Source organism: Coturnix japonica, chromosome 19, assembly GCF_054131305.1.
Source record: "Coturnix japonica strain WE chromosome 19, WE-NBRP24, whole genome shotgun sequence".
In the NCBI taxonomy this organism is placed as follows: Eukaryota; Metazoa; Chordata; class Aves; order Galliformes; family Phasianidae; genus Coturnix; species Coturnix japonica.
In genome coordinates this window covers 4,718,658-4,736,531 of record NC_140681.1, presented here as the reverse complement: position 1 = coordinate 4,736,531, position 17,874 = coordinate 4,718,658, and the positions used below count along the sequence as shown (strand labels likewise).

The 17,874-nt window shown below is 43.5% G+C and overlaps 1 long non-coding RNA gene across 3 annotated transcripts in view; it reads right to left on the bottom strand.

Moving 5' to 3' along the window:
- Positions 1-17,874, bottom strand: part of LOC107322885 (uncharacterized) — a 39,286-nt gene that overhangs the window by 11,089 nt on the left and 10,323 nt on the right. For all 3 annotated transcript variants that reach the window (XR_014935754.1, XR_014935753.1, XR_004309409.2), the window contains exon 2: positions 6,715-6,851. This is a non-coding gene — a long non-coding RNA (uncharacterized LOC107322885). The remainder of the gene's footprint in view (positions 1-6,714; positions 6,852-17,874) is intronic.

Here is a 17,874-nt window from a genome sequence, read left to right as displayed (position 1 = left end):
ATCCGTGCGCTCAGAGCACAGAGCACTCAGCCTGGCAGGGGCTGCAGCCCCAAGCAAACGCAGCCTCCGCTTCTGCCGCCAGTCAGTTCAGATAAAAACACTTAAAGGGAGAAAAAATCATCTTGCAACTGATGGAGAAACCTTAAAAAAGCATAGGGAAAGAGAGATATTTAAGTCCTGCGTTGCTGCTCAGCTGGGGGCATTTTTTTTCTGGACTGTTTCACCCATCCCTACGTGGTGATATAAAAGTCAGTGCTTCACTGAACTTTCTAATAGCCAGGACATATTTCCTGTGCATCCCCAGCGCTCGCTCTCACTATGAGCTTTCTCCTAAGCAGCATGACACAACATATTGTAAAGGGAAAATGATAATTAGAAGGAACATTCGAGCAGAGGAACTTGTCTGGAAAAATGCTTTAGTTAAATGAAGCGATAAAGATTGTTTTTAACTTAATCTGTTAAACACACACACTCATGCACACAGACGCAGATCTATCCCGGGATGACGGCGTCTGTTCACCACAGAACTGCAGACCAGAGATGGAGGACAAACACAGAAGAGGACAGAAAAGAGTTCTTGGTTTGATTTTACAGAGGTTAAATGGAGGTGCAGGGACATAAAGGCACAGCCAGCACCCATGCTCATGAGAAACATGTTGCATAGGATGCACGTATCCCCATTGTGTCCCCACACTGCCCCTAGAAGTCACCAGCCCAGGAACCTCTGCAGGCTGTACAGCTGCATGCAGCTCCCCCAGGGAAACCTGCATCACCAGGAACTCAGCGCAGCTTCCAAGCCGGAATCTCATCTGCATCACAAAGCTCTCCTCCTCTAGGGCTACTGTTAAAACTTCTAGCATTTTCAGGCTAGGAATGGAAGATGAAGAAACGTCCAAAATAAATTACAAATACTGGAGAGAGAGTTAAATAGAAAATAGTGTGCTGAAGGGAAGAAAAACAATCTATTGCCCTGACAGTCAATTTCTGTTTGAGTCTTTGGTTAATGGGAGGGATGGCAGGAGATAACAGCAATCAGAAACATCCCATTTTTTTCAATTAAAAAACATTTCTAACCATATTCTTATTTCTCCCCACAACAAGTTGTGAAAATACATAGAAAGATGATAAAATTTTACTTTAATTCATGCCTGAGCAGGAAAACTTTCGTCTCTGAAAGAGTGCTGGGGAGACATCGGCTCAGACTGCCCAGGGAGGCAGTGCAGGTACAGTCCATGGAGCTGTTCAAGAACTATGCAAGGACATGCTTAGTGAGCATAGTGGGGATGGGTTGGGGTTGGACTAGATGATCTTATACACCTTTTCCAAACTTAAAGCTTTTATGATTCTATGTTTCTATGCATACATACCCTTTCAAGATAACACCAGGGCCCAAAAAATCCCCAGCCCAACCACAGCAGCCTCTGACCATGACAAACAAAAGCCAGCAAGCAGAATAGAAACTGAAGTGAGAGGACATGGGAGAAGAAGTTTTCCTGCTGCCTATAGCACTGACTGAGTGTGCAAAGCATAGTGCAAGAAGGAATTTATACAGCCACATATGTATCTCTCCAGAACAGAGATTTTTCTCTTTTCTGCATTGATGTCAGATTTCTTTTCTGGTGGCTGTCTGCTTTCCTCTCTCACCCTTACTTTCCTTTTGTCTTCAAAGACAGAAAAAAGAATGGAAAGCAGAGCTGGATTGCAGCCTTTGCTGGTAGGCACAGGGCAGAGCAGCGCAGCTCGTTTGTGCTCAGGCTCCTTTCAATAATGCTGGAAGTCAGGCTGGGATAGGACAGCTGTGGGGCAGTGCTACTATCGCTCTGTCTCTCATCGGCAACCCACATCTTTCTGACGAACATTAGAATTGCCAGCACGAAGAAGAGCCAGTGACCATTTAACATAGTGGCTTCTCTCAGAAAATGATCAAAGCAGCAGCTTCCTAGGAAAATACAAAAAGCTACCACCCAGGAAAATAATTTAACAAACCCTTAGTGTAATATGAAGTAAGTCTAAAGAGGAGCTGCAAACACATTCAGAAGGACTCCTAATGACTAACTATTATCATTTTGGATATTATAACTGTCTTCTTTAAGTCTGTCTCAAAATCATCTCCTTCTGCACAGGAGATGAAATGAACCTGGCATCCTGGCCAAACCTCACCTGAGATTGTCTGCCTATGGTAATCCAAGAGGATAACACGGCTGTGCAGTGCAGACCCTGATTAGCTGGCCTTTCTGGATGACAAGAGCAGAGGTGATCCTGCATGAGGATGAGTGATGGGAGGTAATTTCTCCAGCTGGATCTCTGTAGTTCGCTATCAGCACAAATGATACATTTCTCCTTGTTGGATTTTATGTTTTCAGTAAATTTCATGCAGGTGGAAAGTGCCACCCCCACAGCCCTGGAGGCCCAGACACTGTTGTAGAGGTTATTTCTTTTCCTGACATCACCTATAAACAAATGTGTCTTTCCTTCCTTGTTTTTTCCTTTCCATCACCACTCTTTTACAATCTTTCCCACCACAATTGTGCCCAGCGTCTCACTTTATGCAGGCAAAGGATGTGACAGGGAGAAACACTACCTCTGTTCAATGACAAACTCCAGGTACCTTCAGTCATGCAATAATTCTGAGCTTGAGCTCCAAGCATAACCACTTACATGAGTCTAATCATAAGAGGACATTAATATCCAAGTTAAATATATATATACTTCCCTACAAATGGAGCATCTGGGTGCTGCAGGTTGCTTGATTTTGTATTCTTTGTCCTTCCCAAATGAAGTTTTTTGCTAGAGGAATCTGTTGCAGGAGGTGCTGTAGCAGCACATGCTGCCAGCATTGCACAGCCCTCACTTTAAAGGCAGCGTATCAGCCATCCAGGCTAAGTAAAACATGGAAAACGTGCCTAGTAGTGTGGATACCGGGTTGCCTCTGAAGGCTGAGAAAGTCCATTTTCTGCATCAGTGACAAAAAGACAGGGCACGGAATGGTCACTGACTTTAATAGCAGCAGGACAGGCTGTAGCTTAAAAGGAACCTGCTCCAGATGATCAGTCTGAGCTTGTGATTTATTATTACTTCTGCAACACCGGTGTTGTCACAGATAGAGCTTCTGGGTGAAAGTCTGTGGGCTGCCAGAGAGTTGTTGCTTGTGTGCATTCTCTTACATAACTGAAGTAAACGATCTGACATGCTCTACCCAAGAATATTTACTGCTGCAGGCATGGAGAGCAGTCAGATCTACATTTTGCAATAGAGGTAAGCTTCCTCTTGCCCCCTTAGAGCATTACAGGTTTACTCAGCCACAGTTACAGAAGCTCAGGCTCTCAGTGTACATCGTTAGGTTGGATTTCTGGGCAAAACGTTAAAAATAAAACTCAAGTTCAATAACCATTCTCCTTGCAGAACATGTGTCACCTATAAATATCCACCACATATGGCTATGTGCTAAAGCACTCTCGTTTACACTTTGTCTGCAGGTGGCAAACTAAACCCAGGAAATAAATATCCCTCCAACAGAAAAGTTAAACGCTAAAGAAAAATTAAAAGTTAGAAAAGCATTTTCACATCAGAGGAAATTTGACTTCGTTATCTTTTTTACTACTATCTCCTCCACAAAACCACCATACAGAGAATCTTCAAAAGGATTTCAGCCCACAAAGATCCAAGGCAGTTGGCTGTGAAATTTCATCCTACTCTTCAAAATATCTTTTCCCCTACCTCTATCTCCACAATGCCAGCATAAGTAACTCTATTTGCTGTCTGTATTTCTGCTTCTACCAAAGTCCTGCCTGCTCCTTCTACTTCCTGGTCCTTGAATGACAGGAATGACAGACAGAAAAATGGAGTGTGTTAATTCAAGATGTGCTTTCCTAAGAACATCACTCAGTTTAAATTTAAAGGATGGTGACTCTCCTCTTCCATTCTTTCTCTTTTAGTAAGGAAACAATTGTCTGTACTGGAAAATTTATGGAAAGATAATGTAGAAAAGAATAAGTGGGTGTGTGAATAAACAGAATGAGTCAACATAGCTTTTGTTGAGTGAAGTTGTGATCAGAAATCTACTGGAGTTCTTTGAGAAGGTTTATGACCTTGTATATAGAAAGGATTTGTCAATGTAGTGTAGCTGGATTTCACAAAAGACTTCAATTAAGTTGATCACCAGGGGTCTTAAAGCAGCAAGACCACCCTGGCATAGGAGAACTGCTCTGTTTGTACGTTAATGACTGACAACACAATAAATAACAAAGGGTAAGGATGGCTTTGGTCAACAGTGAGGTCTTAAAATAATGTCTGCCAGGAGTTGTTTTATTCAGCAATGCTGCATAACCTCAACATGGGAGAGAACAATAATAAGGCAAACTGCTGATGACAGAAAAAAGATTGACAAGAACTGAAGCTGAAGTTCATTCAAAAGAAGAGTAAAAGGCTCCCATGACACTGCATGAAGCCTGCAAAGAATGGCTCAGAATGCCTATCCGACCATCTATATATCTATCTTCATTTTAGCAGTGCTGTTGGTGGGAGAAAGATCACTGCTCTTAGCTGAAAGGATGACACGATGGTAAGGTCAAACCTGGACACTAGGGAAGGCTGCCCATAGAGAGGCAGGGCTAAAGAGAAGAAGATGAAAGAGAGAGTCTACCAAGTAGCATATCCAAGAGCCTGACATGTGCCCTATTTCAGTACTAGCTCTACCCTTTCCTGATCCTGTAAGAGCATTAGAAGTTTATGGAATGGTGCCGGGCTTTGAGAGGCATCTAAAAAACTTCCTTCCCCAATTCAAAGGCCACTGAAGCCAAAGAGGCTCTGTTCTGCAGTATTTGGGTTTGGGCTTCAACTCAGAATAGATCATCCACAGAAGATAACTACCAGTGAAGCAGTGATGTGCTTTCTTTCTCAGACACCAATTGCAGATCAGAATCAGCTCTCAGATATCAAAGACAAGAAGCACTTGACATTCTCTGATGTTGGGTTAGTCCTTGCACTGAATCTGCACACTGCCATGTGATGCCTTCCTGCCTGCCACCCCCCACAGTACAGCCAAACTGATCAAACTCAGGCCAGGTCTTCAGAGTTTCAAATTGTCTGGTATCAGCTGAAACCCACTACCCTAATGGCCTTCACTTGTACACGATTAATGAACAAAGATACCATTGTTATGCATGCTATGCATGCTAGCTATCCACTTCATCCCTCAAGAGGCTTTTCTTTCTTAAAGAGTTATTTAGGAATGTGTAGGTTGCTTTGTCACATTGGTTGGGTAATGAAAAGGTACAGAAAACAGCCTGAGACCTGATACTGGAGATGTGTAATTATTTCCGATATCAAGAGATCTTTCAAGTTGGATTTTTTTTAGTTATTATTCTTTCTGCTATGACAATTGCACCTGAGTGTTTGCCTTTCAGCATTTAACAAGCTAAAAAGAAGGATGCATTAGCAAGGTTTATAAGGGGAAAAGAGCATAATAAGGTTTTTAGACCCCTTTGCAGCTGTGGGAATGATTCTAAAAGCATAGGACACAGACACCTGCAGTTAGACTGAGTGACTATTGAAGCTTGTTTACATTCTGTTGTTTTTTTGTGGTTCTGAATATCATGTAGCAAACACATCACAGCACAAGGCTATGGTCTGACAGGGACCTTTTTATGAAGCAAGTTCAATTCCATATTAATGGCTAACACAGCTTATGTAGGAACATACACCTTTAAATTCCAAATACATCTCCACTTTCATTTAACCGTAGCAAAACAGAAGATCAGATAACTCTCAAGCCAGACAAGAGCACTCCAGGTACCAGAGGCCATGTGTTTCCCACCAGATAATTGAAATCCTCTCTGTGGGCTGGGGTGAGAGCCAACCTCTCTGCTAGGAATTATTAGGAGCGAGATATCAGTGTTGATCTACAAATGTACATTAGAAATAACACTGATTTCTACAATACAGATAATACTACTCCATATATCCACTTAAAGTGAGTAAAGATGCTTAAAGATACTTTACCCTGCATCCCCATAAGCCTATCTGGTGTTCACTTTGGATTGCAAAGGGAAACATCCCAAACATCCCAACAGCATCAGTCAGAAAATGTTTCCTGCAGTGTGAAACTGCAGGAAAAGTGTTTCTTTTTCCTTCATGAGTTTCCTATACCTTGAGATGGGCCAAAGTTATTAAACATAGAAATACATTTCTGCACTGTTACTAAAAGCAGTTGTCTGACTTCCATAATAAAAAGACATATGTGATGCAAGGAAATTTCCTATGAGGAATTCCACTATCTGAAAATCCACACATCTGAAATCTGGGGTGAAAAATCATGTATTTTCATCTTCAGCTGTCACTTTGATTAAAATGCCCTATTGCTCTACTGAACTAGATGCCTGTACCTTGTCACTTGCTTTGCTCTGGATTCCAGTTGCATGCTTCTTCAACTGCAAAGAGACGGAGTGTGTGAAGAGGCCAGCAACAGTCTGCATAACCTGCAGGTGCACTGTGAAGGCATACAGCTATTTAATTTGCAGGAAAATACAGCAGAACACAGGGCTGATCACTTAGATTTCGTCACTGAAGAGCAGAAGCTATTCTAGACATTGGCCAGTAGGAAGCAAAGGGTAATGGAGGCCTCCAAGTAGAGGAAAAAAAAGCAGATTGTGTGACTAAACAAGGGTGAAAATGAGCTGTGATCCATCAGGAGAGAGAGTCTGGCACTTGCCTCACCTTCACCGTGCTGTTTCCTCTCCTGCTGCTTGAAGATAGCCAAGAGCTTCCTTTTTAATCAAGGACCATTGGAAAGTACCAGCGGGCTCCCACTCACAACGCGTTGATTGGCTTCCAACCGCAGTGACAATTGCATCCTGTAATCAAAATAGCAATCATTAATGGCACAATTATTCCCCCCCAACACGCATGCACGCACTTTTATACCACTGAGTAATGACACCAAAATGCAGACTACAAACAATGTAAAATGCCAGGCTCTGGGAAAGCTGCACAATCCCTGGCCTCACAACAGACAGCCTGGGGTTTCTGGAGCACCAGGCGCTGCAGGAGAGCAGGTGTTGATGGCAGTCTGAGGATCCAGGGCGTGACTGGAAATCTAAAGGAACTGAGATGGGAATCCAAGCTGATGGAATTGTTGTTTTCAGGCAGCATCCTGCCCTGAATACACACAAGCATCCCTCTGCAAGTATGGCTCCGTCTGGCAGTTTCCTTTCCCCTCTACTAGTGATCCTCCCCCTCTACTCTGCCCTGCTGAGGCCAGGTCTGTGTCCACTTCTGGCTTCCCCAGTTCAAAAAAGGCAGGAATCTCCTAGAAGGAATCTAGACAAGGGTAATGGAGGCGATTAAGGGCCTGGAGCATCTCCTGTATGAAGAAATGCTAAGAGACCTAGGGCTGTTCAGCATGAAGATTAGGCTGAGAGGGGATCTTATCAATGTTTATGAACATCTAAAGGATGGGAATCGGGTGGATAGAGCCAAACTCTTATCATCAGAATGCAGTGACAGGACAAGGATACCACTTCTATTATGGACACATATTGGAATACTGGAAGTTACATGTGAATATCAAGAAAAACTTCTTTACTTTGGCATGATAGAGCACCAAAACAGGCTGACCAGAGAGGCTGTAGAGGCTCCTCCTCTGGAGATATTCAGAACCTGCCTGGAGGTTTCCCTGTGTTTCCTACTGTAGAGAACCTGCCTTAGCAGCTGGGTTGGACTTGACCATCTGTAAAGATCCCTTCCAGCCCCTACGATTCTGTGATTTTATGATTGCTACATAAACTCCTCCCTATTTACACCCATAAACACAAGCAGGGTCTCTTCTCCCACTCTGGACCATGTACTGTCTTCTTTAGGTATCCTCTACCTTCTAGTCCCCTTCTAGTTTCTTCCTCCTCACCAAAGGTGCACTCTGAGCTGTAGCCTATTTTATGCATAAATCTCACCCTTCTCATTTTCACCTCAGATTTTCAGTTTTACTCCTTAGAACTGCCATTAATTCCTAGCATTTACGACATTTTTTTTCTCTCTTTGTAAGGATCCATAAACAGCCTTGAGGAAATCAAAGTCTGTTGGAGACCAGCTTAGAGCAATCTATGTATTCTTTATAAATACAGAAGAAAATACATTTCCAGTAGGCATGGATCTTACCACTTAAGGTCTTCTACATAAGTTTGTTGGCTTTGGTGTGAACACGAGAGCAACTGACTACGTGCTGAATAAACAGACTCTTTGCTGACGTGCAAAGTTGGAAGTGGGACATAGAGATAGACAGAAAAAGCTTTCAGTACAATGTGTAGATAACCAGAGGGCACAAATCTATGGCTGCAACATTCAACCAGCGCTGAACCAGCTTTATATACACCTGCACAGAAAAACAGGTATATATACACACATCTCCTTTTTCCTTTTCTGAGAAAAAATGAAGCACATCCCAGCTCTAAAGTGAGATGGAGAGTTTATGAAATATTACTCACAAATAAATCTTTGAACAATAAATTCATGGATTCTGTTATTCTCCTGCAAAACATTTTGTGGAAATGCTCCCGAGCATCATATTTTGATTCTCTCTTTCCCTGCTCACCTGATTTGTTGAAGCCTACTGGTATAGAAGATACTTCATAAAATAATCAGTGCAAGATGCAAACATGGGTCCCTCATGTTGGGAAATGTCTTTTTTGCCAACCTGCATCAGACTGATTCATTAGCAAATCATCAGCAACAAGGAAATCTCAAGAGTTGGGAATTTCATTTGTTTCATTCCAGATCAATATTTAAATGTGTTTATCTTTAGTAATTTTCTCTGGGCTTATCCTAGTATATTTGGTCTGGAAATCACATTGAGGATTTGGGATCTCACAAATAAAATGCAGAATAATTCAGTGATGCCCAGTGGTTGCACTTGGCAGGTTGGCAATGCAATGCAATGGTGGGAGTGGATTTAGGATCTACAGTAGAAGAAAGTAGGAAGAGAGAGACTTGTTTGTACCAACAGAAACAGCACATACAGCCTCATCAGGACCAATTACATTTTCCTGGAGGCTCATTCACACCTCATCGTCATTTGAAGTCAGTTTGAGGGTTTTTGCTCTCTGGCTTTTATTGCCAGAGAGAGGCAAAGCAACCCTGGTGCTGAGAACCAGCCCCATGGCTCACCCATAGCTACACAGGGATACCCAGACAGGGTTTTCTGCAGGACGTGGACACATTCCTTCCACCCACACCTTCATCTCCTGCACCAGGCAGCACTGCTTATGACCATGGGCACTTCCAAGCGAGACAAGCACAAGAAAACCCAAACAAACTATTCAAACCTTTATAACAGTTCAAGCCAATTTTAAGAGGCTCTTTTATCACAGCTTACCCAGCCGCCTTTACAGCCTTGCAGCAGAAAGGAAGACCTAATGTTTAAGAAAAGGAAAAGTCATTCCCTGCTTGACTTTATTAATAAGTACTTTTTTTTCCTCCTTTCTCCAGGCATAGACACTTTTCATTGTTAACTACTCCTGACCTATATCAGAGATTTCAGCCAACAATGACTATCAAGCAGGGCACACACCAGCTCTCAAGGAGCATAACAGCTCCCTAAGCCACAATTTTCCAGCAGCTGGGCTGGTGGAAAGAAGGCCAACAACTTCACAAAAGCAAACAGCATCTCACAGAGGCTTAGCCTTAAGGGGAACAGCGTGCTACTACAGCCACTTCGGTCACAGGGTCCAAGGCAATTCCCAGGGCAGGAAAATAAATAAATAGATAAATAAATTGGCTCTGGTTCCTCTACTTTATAAACAGACATAAAAGCACAAACATGTGCATCACCGCCTTTTCTTAAAGTGCTTTATTATTAACTGGAAATAGCAGCCAGATCCATCATGTTCAGCATGCCCCACATCACCGCTTCACTAAACACCACAGATTATTTCCCTATAATTGCCTTCCTGAGCTGTCTAGCAGCTTCTATTCATTTCCATTAAGGCTCAGGAGAATGAGATCATTTAATATTTCGCCATTCTCCCTTTGTATTTCCCCCATTTTTGTAAATTTGGCAATTACGTGCTCACTCCATCTCCTCAGTTACACAGGTTCAAGTGCTGTGCTTGATGTTGCAGGAAACAACAGCAAAGACTGAATTTTTTGCTATGTGACTCTTCCCCCCTTAACCTCAGAGGGAAATCTATTTGTGCCCAACAAACGAGGCACACAATAGCCACAACTGTGCTTGCTCTGCACAGAACAGCCCTATGGGCCAGTTAGAGGGAGTGAAGGAACCTGCAGGAGAACATAAGCTGGCATCATCCAGGAACCAACACCAAATGTATGAGTTTGTGTTCAAGAAACAAGTCATTGTTGTACTGAGGGATGTGGTTTAAAGGGAAATGTTGGCAATAGGTGGATGGTTGGACTGGATCATCCTGGAGGCTTTATCCAACTTCGGTGATTCAATGATTATATTAAGTTCTCATTTTGGCTCTGGTGGATGTAGAACTCCACCTGCTCACACAGCTGGGATCACTCGGATGGCTCAGGATGATATCAGGTTTGATGCCAGCATCACCTCCTCATAGAAACACACACATTAAGAGAGCAATCCTGACATCAGACAGGCACAAATCACATTATTTCTGCCAGCCTGGAAGGATTCTGGTGGCTGCGTTACAAGGTCAGAGCTGGCTTTGTCTCCACACAGACACTGACATTCTGTTTTTGAGAATGGGACACAAAATGCTACATTGCCATTCCTCTTCCTTCCCTTCATTTTCAGCATACAAGTTTTTTAATTCCATTTTTTTTCTTCCCCATTCTGATAACCGGTAATCTCATAAAAGAGCCATCAGATATTTCCAATCTCTCCTGTTCTGGCAATTATTACCCTTTGATGCAGCGATCTTTTGATGTTGCCACAACCTCATTTCTTCCATTCACTTTGCATGCCCTCACTGTCACAGCATGTCCTGATGTGACCCCATGCTCCCCCAACATGGGCAGGAGCTTGGCAGGGTCAGGTTGGGTTTCTACTTCCTACCCCTTTCCTGTGATAGAGCCAGGTCAAACCCAGACACGCATAGCCCTAAGCTCTGCTATTCCAGAAAGCCAGCTGGGATGTGCCAAGAAGTCAAATCCCAATAAAAGCAAGCTGGGATAGCATGGAGACCCCCACAGCATTCTGAGGATCCCTGTTAGCGTAGAAACGCATGGTCCATATTAACAACTCCATGGGGTTAAGAGCAGCAAAACTTTGTGCGCTTTTTATATAAAAGAAGGCATGGAAAAGAAAATGTGAGCACCATGAAGGACAGCTCACACAGCAGAGGGATTTTTGTATGATTTGCCACCAAAAATAATTAATAAAAATAAATGGCCTAACACGGTCTTATGCAACACTTGGCAAGTTCCTAATTTTGACTTCAATGGAATGTGATTTACATCAGCTGGATGCCTGTCACTATAAAGACACAGATCTGACAGAGAATTATCAGTTTGCCTGTGCTTAAAATACTCTGGGGATGAGGAGGAATTCAGGTAGAACAGAGCTGAAGCATTAAACTGCCTCTTTGAAGCTCCAGAACAGAAAGCCACCCTCTAAGAGTAGAGCTGCACACCATTTGGCAAGCAGCTGAGTGAAGCACCCAGTTGATCCCTTTGGCTTCAGGTCACTAACAAAGGTGGGAAGGCATTATTTAATTTAATCCAGGTCCTAACCTAGAGGTGGGGGTCTGCTCTCTGTACTTAGAGAGTGAGACCACCTCCATCACTTCTCAGTAGAGAAGGAACATAACTTCCCAAAGGTAGACAAGGAGAAGGCAGCACAGGACAACCATACAGGAGGGGGCACAGTGGCACTTATCAACATGTCTGCTAGAGAGAGGAAAAGCAAGATGCATTCAAAGAGCAAACGACACAGAGACATGGCAAATCCGACTCAGGGGCTGCCCCAGGAGCTTCATGGAGTCATGGCAATGGACCTTGGTGGCTCTTGAAGGCCACCTCCAGCCCTGCAGCAGGACCCCCACCCACAGAGAGTTTGGGACCTCTGCAAACCACCACACTGCTACCTATGGGGGGTAAACAGGCTCAGGAGATGCAGGAGATTAAAAAAGGCTGGAAATATTCCAGTTGCCCCATGAAAACAATGAGAAAAAAACAAACCAAAACACATGACCAGCACATCACCAATACAGTGACACTGCCCAGGATCTGCTAAAACCCTAGAAACAGCTCTGAGAGGCATAAAGGAGCTTCCTTCACTCAGATCAGGGCAGGCTGAATTGTGGACATGCAGTTTGCCTGTGCTCCTGGCCCACATCACATAGCATGCACAACTGGCCAAAGTGGCGCGCTGAGGCAGGGGAAGGGTCACTCCTACATCATGCTCCAGAGCCTCACAGCTCCACAATTCTGTGCCCACAGGGCACAGGGTGCTTGCTACAGCTATCTGACCACTGAAGCTTCCTCAGAGCTGAAGGAACTCTGGGTTTTGCTCCTGTGATGCTTTCCTGCAGCTCTCTGCTGCCTCCAGCCTCACAGCTCCACGAACTCGGGACACACAAGCCGTGTCAGTGACCCACCGAATGCCTAACAACATGACTGCATTTCCACCCCATGAAACCTTTCTATTTAATTTTTCTAAGGCAATCAATAAGCCCCTAATTATAATGTTCTTTTACTTGCCCTTGTTCAGATCTGCGTCTTCCCAGTAATGTCACCAAGTGGAATAGATAAAAGTTTTAGTAGTCCTTCAGGGCTATTACGCCAAATGAGGAATTGCTACATATTCACTCGCAAACAGCTGCTAATGTTTAATTTTTTACGTAAAACGCTTTGGAAATGGAGATGCAACACACTGAGCAGCTGTTAATGCTCTGTTTTGCTTGTGCATGAGCTGTAGAGTGGAGGGCAACGCTTATCTGCTGCCATGCCGGATTGAATACAACAGCATAGGGTGAGGCCTCATCTAAACCCTTGTACATATCAGCTCCAGCTGCTGGGCATTCAAAGAGTCCTGGAGCTTGGTATCACACTGCAGAGAAATTCCAGCCTTAAGTCTGCTGTCAAACAAAAGTACAACCCATCAGCAAACAAAATCACTCCCAAGCAGGAAATGCTTTTTCCTCCCCCCCCCCTTTTTTTTTTTTTGGTTTCTGCATATCAGAAAAAAAAAAAGATGGATTTAGTTCCCCATATCACAGGAAGCCAAACTGCTTTTGGGGCTTTTTTTTTTTTTCCTGCTTTCCTGCATGATGTTTGATTTCTTCTGATTTCACTTCAGAGCTTTCCAGGTAGGGAGCAATGACTGAATGAAGCTGGATGTTGCCAGCAGTCTCCAGGCACACCTGGCTTTCACCTGTTTCCCCAGTAGAATATACAAAATAGAACCATCAAAAAGGCAAGCAGCAAACTGCGGGTCTCAGGAGGAGAGAGAAAGTGGAATTAGTTGCCCTTTGAAATATGGAGGCCGTGGCAAATGAGAATAGATGGGCTTTGATGTCAGGAGGAGAAGCTGGCAGCTGAGCTCACATTCTGATAGCTCCTTCCCAAACCCAGCTCAGATGCTTTCATCTTTCAGGTTCTGGAACAGCTCTGGGCTTCAAAGAAGCCTCTGAGGAATCTCTTCATTGAGAAGTCACACCAAGTCCAGCCTTGCTCAGCCTGGGAATTGACACCATCCAGGAGCTGCCACGTGTACTAAGGCAAGAGCTAGAGTTCAGAAGCTCAGGTTTAGAAATAGCTGCTGATGCTCTGTAACTAAGAAACAGCTCTTCTTACTGTATTCTTGACACCATTTGAGCATCTAAAAGCACATGGCAAACAGATTAATTGAGCCTCCAGTAAATAAACCTACAGGGAAGGTTTATCAAATCCAGGCACAGAGCAACTTGATCTGTACAAGGCTGGGACCCTGTGCACCACAAAACAATGCTTTATCTCAAGAGCACTGCCACCATGCCTTCTATTTGATCTGCAAAGCCCACAGGATGGAGTGAACCAGACCAGTTTGAGCCTGGACAGCTTCCTGCTGTGCTTCTTCAAGTAGGAAGAGCAGAGCTTGGCTTTAATGCTGCGGGGCAAATGTCTCTGAGTGTATGTGCGTGTGCATGAGACGGAATAAATTTGATCAGATTTGGTGTGACAAAATTATCAAGGAAACATTTGCATTGCCATTTATGCAGCGGGCTGTACGATGCAAAGCAGAAAGAGAACATGTTCAGGGTGTCAGCAGCTGCACGCCACAGCTAATGGGAAGAGACGTGTGAGCCGGAGAATAATCATACTCATTAACAGTGACATCCAAAACTAACATGGACAGTGCCTTTTCACCAAGGGCAACTAATGTGTGTGAGGCTGCTCTGACTGGAACCATCACTGCAGTGAGGCTCAGGGCAGTTGAGATGCTGCAGATATGCCCCAATGTCATCTCCAGCTCGCTACAGCACAGAGAATAAGGACAACTGAATCCTCTCCTTTCATTGTGCCTGCTTGGGACCAGGACAGCAGGTGGGAAACTGCAGCCTATGTATTCCCCTAGCAGTTTAAAAAGCACCTGGAAGTCAGAGTAACAAATTTACCCCATTTGCAAGCAAGCATTCCCTGAAACCAAAGGTGATCATTTCAGGCTGTGATGTGCTCTAGTGGTTCTAGGAAATTTTAAATGCATTGCCTTTTTTCCTTCTACTTTTGCACTCAATTAGCAGACTGAAGAGAGTAGTTTATATTACATGCAGGATAACTTTTGGATGAAGAAGAAGGAGAATTAAGTCATTTTATATGTCTCTACACTGGTTTGCTGTTGTTAAAAGCACTCTCTTTATAGAGGGACCATAAGACCTCAAAAACTGAGCATTCTGTATGAGTATACGCATGTGTGTATGGGGCTCCACTATATTCAACCAATTCTTCCTTTTTATTCTTATAAATACACAAGGATTTGGCAAGGAGACTTACACGAGGCAGAACTGAGTAATGGCTTTCGGGGCTTCTATAAATTAAGAACACCCAACTTGACAATGTACATGTCATCTTTATCAATTTACTTCCCAAGTCCACGCCAAGCGTTCTGCAATAAACTTCCTCTCCATTTCACACCTAATCATGCATAGCATAAATCCCACAGATCACAGGCTGTTCATAGAGCCAAGGAAGGATCAGCCTGGGGTGGTTATCCTCAGGTGGGATCAAGCTGAGGCAGCAGTTTTCCATTCCTCACCCTCAATTATAGCAAAGGAACCTCAATCCAGTGAATAATCGGGGTCTGGGTTATTCTCTAATCCATATGCAAGGCATCTGGACACCCTTGTTTGCTATGCTGTCTGCCACCTTTCTTTCTGCTTTGCTTGTAAACAAGCTGCAGGTGAAGAGTGCTGCTCAGCACTTTTCAGACTTTATCCCACTATTTTTAAATACAGCATAAATGTGATTAACACATCAGTCTGATTATCTCCAAAAGGATTCAAGAGGCTGCCAGACAGCTTCAAGTCTTTGAAAATCCTATTAAGGCTGAAGAAAGCAAGTGTTGATAGCAGTGAGTGGAGGATTACCACTATGGTTCAGGAGAGGTGTGGGGAAGGCAGAGCTGCATCTTCAGTCTCTGCCTCTTCATGGCACCCCAACAGCATATACTATCACAGAGAACTATTAAATCTGGACCTTTCTCTGATGTCAAAGTTAGATATACTAGAAACTCGCTGAAATCTCTGCTCTTGACCTCTTGGGCCACCATAGCAATTGGACAGATTAATACAATGGGAAATGCATTACAACAGAGGTATGATGATAGAAAGACCAGCGCAATAGAAAGGTGTTATAAAGGAAAGGAAGAAAATTGCTCACCCATATCAGAAGACTTCACAGGGCTTCACAGAAGAAAATTTCACCCAGAAAAAGATCCTTCCCCAATGCTGTCAGCCCTTCAATGAGGTCTAAGAGAGGTGCAGCCAGGCACCACCCCTTCCCACAGCTGAACTGCCTTCACCTGTGCTGCCAGGGCTGACCCAGTCCTTTCCCCAGGTGCTCAATCAGTGGTTCAGGCCATGACTCAACAGTTCTCTCCTTTGCTCACTTTTCACAAGCAGTTGACTTCCTTTCTGAACAGAAAGCCACTTGTCTGGCTTTTTGAGGCCACCAATAACCCAGGCAGAGTTATTGCTTTTGACCATCCTGGAGAAACGGGCAGGACACATGAGCATCCTCTGACAACAAACAAGCACTTCCATTTGGGTATCTACAGCCCCAGAATATGCCTTTCTTGGATTCATGGGCTGACTCTGCAAACACAACACAGCATCTGCACCTCCATCTGGGAAGCGAGGGAGAAATCTGGACAGGCATATGGAAGTCAATGTTTTTTACAGTTCCGACATTGATAGATCCACATCTGAATTTTCAATAGCAGTATCCTTGGCTTCAAGGGTGAAATGTATTTGCCCTTTCTCAGTGGGATATAGTGGGATCTCAAACCAGTGCTCCATTGATGGAGAGCCAAAGCCCCTCTATGGCAGGAGAAGCTGTGCATGCTGCCAAGGGGCACACGGTGCTTCTGGGGCTGGTGGCTGTCCTGGTGCACTGTGTGAGACACACAGGTATACATATGTATGCATCTGTACTTACACATGGATAGATGTATGCTTATACGTATGCATTCAATTGTAACATTTTTACACCCTTGCACTCCTCTAGAAAACCCCCCAGTGAGCACTAGACGGCAGAAACCTCCAGAAAGTCTGATAAATCATCCTAAGTATGATGTTTGTAGGGGAAGACATTTTAGAGATGATAAAAAGAAGCACATTTTCAAAATGTCAATGAACCCACAGAAGCAGTGAGCAGCCTTTCAGATGTCTGCCTGCTTATTAGAGATGGGCAAAGTCAGGCACCTATAATACTTGACTAGGAAAAGTGAGAGTACAAATGACTACACAGCCTTTGCGAGCCTCTAAAAAGGGAGGCATGGATTGGAAATGATTGGCGGGGAAAAAAATGAGTTTCCCACAAACCTTTTTTTCAGAGCCTGGAGTTCAGTTTGTCCCTGGGAACTGCAGGAATTGCAGCACGGGGAAGTAATTGCTCATGACAAATTCTTTTTGAATACATAGGACATTACTGAGCAGTCAGGTAACAGTAGGCACAAGCACCCTACTTGCCAGCTACTCAGGAAGCTATTGGTATCAATTTCTGCTTTCCCACATCTATCTGTTATATAAATTAATTTGGGGAGGAATGTCACCAACATCAAGGGTTAAGTGTGTCTATTTAGACTTTCTGAATCCCAGTATCTTGTATTCACATACATGGGAGGTGTAAGAAATGCTGAACATAAACACAAATGTAAGACATAATTGCAGGACTGAGATGTGCTGCTGCTGATCATTATGACTCTGCTTTTGTGCTATAGGGAATAGGAAGCCCACTTCCCTCCACACTACCACAATTACAGAGCATTTGACAGTTGCATCCTCACTCTTTTTTTTCTCTTTCTTCCATTTCTTTTCTTTTTTTTTTTTTTTTTTTTAAAGATTGGTAGAGCAACCATTTGTAAATGAAACTCCCGCAACCCTTCATTAAAGAAGATAGGAAGCCAAGAAGGTAGCATTATATATGGCATTTTTATGATGCATTAGACACAAAGTGATAGCTGTATTACTGTATATTAGAGAGCCCCGAAGGATGCTCAGCCAACACGATAGCTTGATTGCATGAACATTCAAATACATCTTTCTTAGAAGGGAGACACGAGCAAATGGAACAGCTAAAGGGCCATGTTCTGGCAGGTGAAGGGTCGATTTTTATAGCAGAGCTATGACTGATAGCTTTAGTTTCCTGAAAATATGGTTTAGTTTTTAAGATGATTGAAATATTCACAGCTATTTTCTAAAACACCGG